Below are 10028 nucleotides of genomic sequence, written 5' to 3'. Positions count from 1 at the left end.
AAGTACACCACTCTCTTTTGTTGCGGTTGAGATACCTATGCGAAATATCAGGCAAACTATTGGAATTGGAGCGTTTAACAAATGCATCAACACCCATGTATACTCAGGAATGCTCCGGATTAGCTCACTGTCCACAAATGTACCGAAACCTCAACAACTTTTACATTAACGTTACCTGCGGATTCCCAAATGTGCTAGGAATAGGAAGTTCAGGTAGGCCTATATACAAAAAACCCTGATTGCGCATCTGAAAATTTGGCAGTCCCTGGTGCGCATATGAGAATTTGGCACAATGTGTTGCAACATGTAAATAAACCGCAACATTTAAATCAATTCGGTTTATTTGCGACCCGTAATACTACTTTCCACTGTTTTCCAATATGGATGGCTAAAAGTTTTTGAGGAACTCCGCTGAAGTATTAGCCCCGGGCAATGTACTTGTAGAAGCAAACGACTACGCAGTTTATATCATGCTTGTGTAAAATAAGATGAAATAATAAACAAATTGCACCGATGTAACGCAAAACAAGCTAAATTTCTATAGTATTGTAGTTTATATTTATTATTGAAGTTCAGGTTACGTAAGGAAAACGAGAACAGGAAATATGTAACTGACATACTGTCACGCGGTTAAGGGTACCTTCCGGTAAGTGTATCTATATTTATTTTTAACAACCGCAGTGCCCAACCAAAAACTTAAAAAACAAATTAGTGGCATTTTGCACTGACAAATGGGCCAAGATTTTCATCCATTTATAATATCCCAAATATAGAGTTTTTCTACTATTTCTGCGCTAAGAAACACATGATCGACAAGGTAATGAACGTCATCAAACAAAAAACGATTTACTCATTCACGTTTCGTCAATCGGCTGCACGCACAGTATTCGATAAAATGACTTATTCCGTGCTCCAACAAACGTCCGCTATACGAACTGTAACCTGTATGCAAAATAAATACCATTTTCTGTGTAATATTGACTAAACTTTGCTGTATGTATTGGAACAATTCCACGAAAACAGCTTTAAATTCATAAAAATAAATAGCAAATTATGTGCAAAACCCTTCAAACATCGTTAGGTGGTTTTAGATTTATAAATCTAACAATTCTATATATGGTCTAATGAAACAAAATCTTTCGATAAACGCCGCACACAGTAAAACAAACAACCCAGATGAGTACTTTCCTTTGTGATAGACAAGGTTCATCTCAAAGCCGCTAAATTTTGCCGCCGCCTATTACGCAACAATGGACTTCAGCTTGTTTTTGTTTCAACCGCACTCGGTGGCGTCGCTCTATTTTTTAGTGAACGATTTAATTCGCTGGGTAATTAGAGGAATGCGGCTCCGGTAATCGAGGTTCAATCACAAGTCGCCCAACAAAAGCCGCAAAAGCTTTTCGATTTGACGCGCCCGCCGGCTTCTGGGAAACTGTTGTGCAACCCTTCCTGGAAGGCTCTTTACGTTAGAAGGCGTCCTGACTGGGCCCAATGCATTCACGCGAATCCCAAACGATTATAGCGGTGCGAACGTCGCACATGGCGGTCGTAAACGCTTATTACGACAATTGCCACCCGTGGTGGACAACTTGACCGCTACCAGCAAATCTGTTTGTCAAAAACGCTGGTTGTGAGGCTAGTAGTCGCGACTTCAACTGAACCACAGTTTCCATTAGGCAGTTGTTTTACCGTTTAAAAATGCACCCTGATTAAAGCACAAAAATAACCACTACGAAAAGAATATTGGTTTAATTAAAGTATGTCGCAAAAGACAAATGTGCGTAGAATATTGATTAGTGGTAGTAGGCAATACCACCATCAAATTGTTTTATAAATAACTGCAGAACAGATAACAATATAAATTGCATATTCAATCAAGCGTAACTTTTACTGCACAAAATGCTCAGAATTGTTGAAAGATGAAAATTTCTGCTCCAAGGGCTTATAGGAGTGATTGCAAATTACTTTGTAAGTTTACTTAAAAATACGTAAGTTGTACAAATTTAACGTTCGTCGAATTTACGGCAACTCACAAATTTTCCATCATGTTCTTTATAACTCGATGTTGACCAAAGAGTCCTTCCTTGGGCGAACGCAAAAACGCAAACTAATTGCACTACCGGCGGTTGCTAATGTGTCAAGCAGTGATGTGTAAAGCCGATTGTGACACATGTATTGGAGAGAAATTGCCGTTTGTCGGACAGCGCTAATAATGGGTGCCGTGTTTCGGGGCCGTCAGACAATGTTTTAAGAGTTTTGAAACCGACTTGTTCTCATGACTTCTAGATATTTTGTTGTTTTAAGGCGATAGCTTTAGCATCGTATTTTTTTTCATCCGGAAGAAGTATTCACTGTTTTATACTATGACTGGAAGCAAGTAGACACCCAAATGCGTGCATAGTTGTGTAAGCATTGGTTTCACGGAAAACGCCGCGCGGTGTGTGACGTATATGTTCCAGCAATGTTCCTCCCTGAAATTGACCGTAAACAATCGGAAGTGGACATATGGGCAACGTGTACTTGTTTGTTGGCAAACGGCGACGACCTGTCTCCGCTCAAAAGGGGCTGGCAAAACTCTATGGTTATTGCCATGATGCATCAAACTCAAAGAAAACCATAAACTACTTGCGTGACGTAATAAACATTTGGCTTCCTTTCGTCAACTACAACATTTTAAAAAGGCTCTGTTAAAACAGCAGGGTATTTTATTGATTTACTTTGCAAAATTCATGGATTTAGATACATTAAAATAGTTGCTTGTCACAAAATATGCAATACAACCCTTTACGTTCCATTGCTTAACCACGCATCAGTATAACATAAACAGTACCCGAAATTATGCTTGGTAAAGTTGTATTTTATTTAGATCATATATTTCTTAATTTATTTTTCACCTTAGCGTTCACCAACCCGACGTTTTCTTAATATCATTAAATTTCGGCGTTTTTACTTCCAAGCCGAGCTGGGCGAAATTTAGACTATCGTTCAGTCGATGTTGCTTTTATACGATTTGCTGTTAATTATATCGTACGTTTAATATATTATATTTTTGTCGTGCAGGAACAGCAATAATAATCACAACGACATACTGCATATCATTTAAGATTTTGCTATGTCCGTAAAGTTCGGCAATTAGATAAAGAAATCATAATAGCTTGCTTTTCAACGATTGGCCACATATGTGACGAAATCAATACTAGGGTCACATTAGGGGTGATCGTAAAGATTATAACGTCTGTCAAAATTTCAGCTTACGAATAATTTATTCAATATTTGCACGGCTTTCGAACCGTCGAGACAAAAAATGCAACCTCACATCACAAGCACGGCGCGTTCGACGAAAAGGTACTAAAAATATAGAGATCGACCTGCGATACGTCAGTGATTATTCGTCACGTCCCAGAAACGACGAATGGCCAACGCCGGGCGTCTTCTAAATACACCGTTTCACGGAGCGGTCAAGTTAAACGGCTGCGGCCAATATACTTATACGGCTTATGCGCGTGACGACAGTCTCTAAACACTAGCCATAAAACGAGAAGGTGTCTCCTTTGTCTCTCTACCGGTGTTATGGCGACCGCAGGGGCGCAAGATCGGCGACCCGCAAGCGGCAACAGAACCGGGTACACAAACATGCGTTGACTAATCAACTGTGAACGATTTCGCAGAAACGAAAGCGCCTCGTTGGGTGGACACGTTGCTTCTGCGAAGCGTGGACCGCATGCGCCCAAACGCGCGCTCGCGGCTTCTACTTTCACGCAATGAAAAGCTTTGCAGTCAGTAAACCAGAATTTCGAGGGCATGAGACCTTGTTATACATGCGGCTAGCGTTTTACAGTTTTGTCAAAGATATGTAAAAAAGTAATAAACAATTTGTTGAGAAAACGGGAATTGTGTTTATTTCCAAAATGCCGGTCACCAAGAATGAAAACATAATCAGCAGGAACATTAAAAAATGGATTGCAAAATTTTGCTCAATATGATAGAATTATGTAAGCGAATCGTTTAGTAATTGCTCAACCTATGAATATTCGACTCGTGTTCGAAATTACGGCGCCGTCGTTTTCCAAGAATCGCCGCGCCTCTCTCTCTTCCCTTTTTTCGCTCGGCAATCGAAAGTGGCGCGCAGCACAGGTGATTGTTGTTATTTTACGGGCCACGCGGTCGTGAGGGGGACGCCTCAAAAGTGTTGCGATGCACTCGAAGATGCCACACTTGCGTGACACCGCCAACGTGACAGGACAGATGAAAGTCGGTTTGCGCGAAAATTGGTTGTCGAGTAAGAGAATACTTGTTGAATATTCAGTTAACAATATTGCTAACGCAACATTGTATAGTGTGAGGTTGCGTTTAATTGTTGTGTCTATAAGAACAGAGAAATAAAGGGTATCAGCTGAAAACCAAACAATAAAGTTTTATTGCAAAAACGATTTATCTATGTTACAATATACAAAAGCGAGCGGGAAATCTAAAGCAGCCATCACTGAAAAAGACGATTTTTTAGTTCACTATAGATAACAATAGCAGCATATTTAAAACTATTTTGTATACATATTAATTGTTTATTATTTTCTAGAGTTACGTCACATTATTAATGTAATACTAAATTATGGCTGGTAAATATTTGTTGAAGTGATCATTTGTTAAGAATTAGTAGATTACCTCACACAAATTTACTACTACAAGTCGTGAAAGCCGGTAAAGTAAAATGAATTCGTTTCGTTCGATGAAACTTAAACTTCCACGTCAAGGTGAAGTCAACGAGGCAACTAGTGCAGAAGAGAGGCAATATTTGGAATGCGGTGAAGTTGATGCCTTCGAAGGCTACCAGCATGTTTCATGTACGGGTACAAACGACTTGATAGACTGCTCCACCGAAAAATTCCAGGCGATATCATTGCAAGTTACCCCACCACCTCCGGTTAAGGTCGATGTTCCGTCGACACAGATACTCTGCTCGATTAACGGTCAAATACATACGACACCTTTCAACCAATCAAATCACGAGTCGCTCCTCTCACCCGGCACAACAAGTGACGAAGGTTTGGAGACGCATTCGTCAGATGGATCGTCCGAAGTTACGTCGACGGATTCCTCAGATTCGTCGCAATCTGACCTTGGCGAAAAGCCCGTTGCAGAAAGCTTCAAGTGCAAATATTGCGAACGCACGTTTTCCTACTTATGTCATTTAAAGGTCCACGAACGCGTGAGTTCTTAGACTACATTTTGTATTTTGATGGTTAAAACGAGTTCCTTACAGACCGTTAACTATGACTGTAGCTAACCAATGCAACGGTATCAATTTCACTTAACGAAATTAATTGCTTCGGGTTAACTCACCCATTAATTTAGCCTAATTTTAGGTAAAATTAACATATTTTCAATAATAACTTGTTCACACTAAACACAAAAAAGCGGTGCTTCAATGGAGAACAATTTTATTTTTGTTGTTAAAACATAGTTTGTCAGTGATCATCCTTATCTGGAAACATTTTGAAGTATTTGAATTTTATAAACAAGTTGTAACATTTATCCCCCAAAACGCTTATTGACAGGCTATATGCACATGGTTTTGAGGTCATTTTCTTAAATGAGCTAGACAATTTTATAGCCCTATAAAGGCTATAATTCTAGCACAACTCGTCCGATTTTTTTTATTATTGTGTTCCCATCACATAATTTTAGTATACCTAAGGTTCAACAAAAAGCAAATTACTTTTTATGATTACATGCTGGAATAATGTGCAAATCTTCTTTCTCTAAATCACTTTTACTCATATGCGTTATGAACTAACACATATTATGCTACCCAGGTTCACACGGGAGAAAAGCCATATTCGTGCAAGTTTTGCAGCACTCAGTTCAGTCAACTCGGGTCACTTACCGTTCACATGCGCATCCACACTGGGGAAAAACCCTACCAGTGTCGTCAGTGCTCCAAGAAATTTCGCCACATCAACAGTTTGAGGCGTCATCAACGCCAGGTAAATTTTGGTAAAAGTTTGAAATGGTGTTTCTTAAGAACATTGGCGCGTATTATTTTTTGTAAACTAGACGAATACCAGGAGTTGCCCAGGTTAAGAACGATATTTACCAGTTGTACTACTATGCCATCATAAACTCAATGTGAAAGCTTGCGTTGTCCTTACAATGTAAAGTAATTATATAGGATACCGTAGAAAAACAGCAAAACTTCTCGAACTTTACGCCAACTTTGCGTAGTTATCTAAATCGCGATGTTTTCCTTGAAGCCAAATGTTATAGTCATAGAAAAAGATTTGGGCCATTTAACATATTATCAAGAAAATATATTAGATACATCGTTACATCTTCCTTAGAGTGCTAAGTCATTTATCAGTGAACCATTGTAATTTTAAAAGCAAAATTTTACTGGTAATCAAAAATAATTTTTTTTAAACTAATATAACATTCTTCTTTGCCCGAAACGCAGGGCTGCGGAGTCGGTTAAAAATAACCCGAGTCCGAGTCCCGAGTCCGACTCCGCTCAAATATGCTATTTCGTCGAGTCCTGAGGCCAGCTCAGACTCAACAGCCTGTATTCCGCCAATTAACGTAACTAAGTACGGTAGATATTCAGCAATCCACTTCTAGGTTTCTTTTTATGTAATTCATCCACTCATAATACATGGTTGAAAAATGTTCACCACGTGGTCTTACTCGAGTCCCGAGTCATGAGTCCGACTCCGACTCCGCAGCCCTGCCAAAACGTTACTCGTGGCGCTATACAAGTTCGGTAAATAAAACTGGCATTTTGCTTTATGTGTCCTTCGCATTTCGCAGGGATTCAAAAACATTTAGCCCAATAAATACAGTTCGACAAAAAAGTTAAGGAAGTAAAATGTAAAGAATCGATTGCCATATTATTCTGATCTAATGGGTATCCGTGACTGTTGGTTGACAAGCATGGGCTTAAATGCGATTTTGTAGGCCAGCCGCTGCGACGGCTAACATACATCTCAGTGGGAGTTTCCCAAAAATAAATTTTTGTCGGTAACAATAAAAACATGCTCCCAAAGAAGAAGGCATTTTTAGAGCGCACACGAAATGATCTTGCAGTAAAAGTTGGATGTTTGAGCGGAGCTATTTCTGGCAAGGTTGTGTAACCAGGAGTAAACCGGTTTCTAAAATGTCCAAACCTGGTTGCACTTTAATCTGTTTAATTTAGTGTTTCCCAAACTTTTTTGGCTCGCGGCACACTAAAAATATCCTAAATATTTCGCGGCACACTTTTAACAGAACAACAATAGTGTCATTTTACAATCGCCCTTGACACACGGCAAACTATACGTGAATGTCTCACTATTATTAATTTGTAATTGGCGGTGCGTATTTAAGTCTAAAATTCCTGTCTGTATGCCTATTGGTAATACAAATAACTTATTTTCATAAATTACAAAAGTTTCGCGGCACACTTGACAATCTCTCGAGGCACACTAGGGTGCCGCGGCACACAGTTTGGGAATCACTGGTCTAATTGGTTTGCCTTATTGGTATAAAGTCCCTTTTTGAATCTCGATGTAATGCGTGGTGCTCGCTTGCTGCCCTCATGTGCCTGTTTTCCTGCTTTCTGCTAATTTTCGACAGCGACATTCAGACAAGCCATGTAAACTATATTTTAGTTATTGCCTTTTTTTGCCTCCCGGCATTATAAGCCCAATATATTTGTCTTTTTAGTATCGGCATTGTAGCTCTCGGTAATTTTAAACTTTATGTGGTATAGAAGGTGCGCATCTTTTTCTAGTATCCGGCAATTTGGGTTGGTATCAACACAAATTAAATGCACCTATTTAATCGAATTTAATGAATATACTTAGTTACATTCGGTATCTGGATTGTTGTAATAGTTATGTTTTATTTGAAGGTACATGCAGGACAGCCGATACGGGACCAATTTCACTGCGGAAACCAAGACAAACTGATTCACACCACGAACGATATGTCTCAATCCCCAAAGCAGCGTAAACTCAAATTACCCTCCGGTACATTACATTCGTTTCTCAACAATCCTTACCCCTATCAGGTTGACTATTCTACCAATCCAATGCGCCAGATATTGTACAACCAATCAAGCAAGATGCAACACCTAGTAGCTGCGCGTCAGCAATTTTTAAGCCGATTTTCGCCTGATAACCTTTATTCATATAATATAAATCCAAGTATAATGGCTCCACAGCAGCGCAACATTGCCAAGCCTTTTAGCCGAAAGGAAATGTCTCTCTCATGCGGTCAGGACCAAAAAGTCAAACCTCCAACAAACAGCATATTTACGTCTATCGATCGACTTTTGGGACTGGAAAAGTTACCGTTCGAAAAGGTTGATGAAATGCGGACTGTTAAAGTTGAAAGTCCACGCGACAAAATTCCGCGCGGTTCTTACTCTGTCGGTGAATCGAACTTGTGCTCGGACAAACCCTATCGCTGTAGCGCGCATACTTTCCACTCGGCAAATGTCAAACACAACGCCTATAAATCTGCAGTGTCTTCCGCGAGTTCGGCAACTTGTTCTAAGAAGAGAACGCATTCGGACGAAGGCTACGGGGAAAGCGCAAGCGACGAGGACAACCAGTGTCGTCTGAAAAATAGCAAAAAAACAGATCTTCTTCCAAATAAAGTGTCGAGGAAATGGTCGAATGACTCGGGTATTGCAATTCAAGGGTTTTCTTCTGAAAGCCATGTTTTTGCCAATGTTTAATTTATTGTATTGATGCTTTTTGACCAAATTTACAGCCAAATACATTTTACTGTTTACATGGTATTGTTTTATATATATACGCAATAAAACTGACAATTCCTGTTAGCCTCGTTTTAAAAGGTCGCAGTTAAAACTTTTAAAACGCATCTATCACGAAGTAATTTACCAAAATATAGAGCTATTTTATAGACATAAACGCCACAATATTTAACATGCAGCCACAATTCATTGAGCTCAAAATGTTTATATTATGCAAAAATCCAAAAATATTTATGTATAGACACTATAGTTAAAAATATGTGGAGAAAATTTATGTATTGTCTTTGTGTAAGCATTTTATTAGGTTAAAATATAGGGTCGAGTAACCTTATACTAACGGGCTAAATATGTGTATCCAGATATTAAACCACAAGACAACTCTGTGAATCTGGTTAAGGCCACCAGATTTCACCTTGACTGAAGTGATATTGCCACCAAAAGCTCATTCTCCATGCTTCATCATTCAGTACTGATCGATGAGGGCAATTTGTAAAACTTAGTTTATCTATAGTTGGAAAAAATGCTCACCCACGTTCTTCAGACAAATGCCAATCTTACAACTACGGTATAGTTGAGAGGCTATATACTAAGTCAGAGGTTATCAACTGCGCGTCGCGATGCCTCTGTGTGTCGTTATAATTTTTTTAGGGGGGACGTTATACATTGATTTCTATTCGTTTCTGAACTCAATTGTAGTGATAAAAAGCTTTCAAATATTATGACTCCAGTGGACCTTTTTAAAATCAGATCATAGTTACGAATAAATATGTCGCAATTGATTATAACTTTCGTCCGCTGCAGTTCCGGATTAACTAAGTGCGGGGCCTGTAGCAGATTGATTTAATGTACAAATAATGACTGGGAAGTAATTGAATAATTTATAGATGTGATCTATATTCTACAAATGTACAACAACAAAACTCTAATATGATGTTTTATTTACAAGAAGAAAAATAAAACTTCAGCAATATCATTTAAAGGAATTTTCGTCGCATTTGACCTCTGCAAATTTGGAAATTATTTAGATGAGTTCAGTGACTTCAGAACGTCATTTTCAATATTTAAAAGAGGTAAATCAGTGTTTCCCAACCTTTTTCATAGTAGTGCCCCCTTGCGCTCCATATTATTTCGTACCGCCCCCCTCTCTAAATTAATGACGTATAGGTGCATAAACTTAACTAAAGCAAATACTTTACATATAACACTAATTGTGTTAAGGTTTAAACACACTGGTGCAAGCTACTCTGCGCTAATGCAATAAAAATGTTTGTTTTTT

The sequence above is a fragment of the Ascidiella aspersa genome, chromosome 3 (genome assembly GCF_963924565.1).
Source record: "Ascidiella aspersa chromosome 3, kaAscAspe10.2, whole genome shotgun sequence".
Lineage (NCBI taxonomy): Eukaryota > Metazoa > Chordata > Ascidiacea > Phlebobranchia > Ascidiidae > Ascidiella > Ascidiella aspersa.
This window is presented reverse-complemented; position numbering follows the sequence as displayed.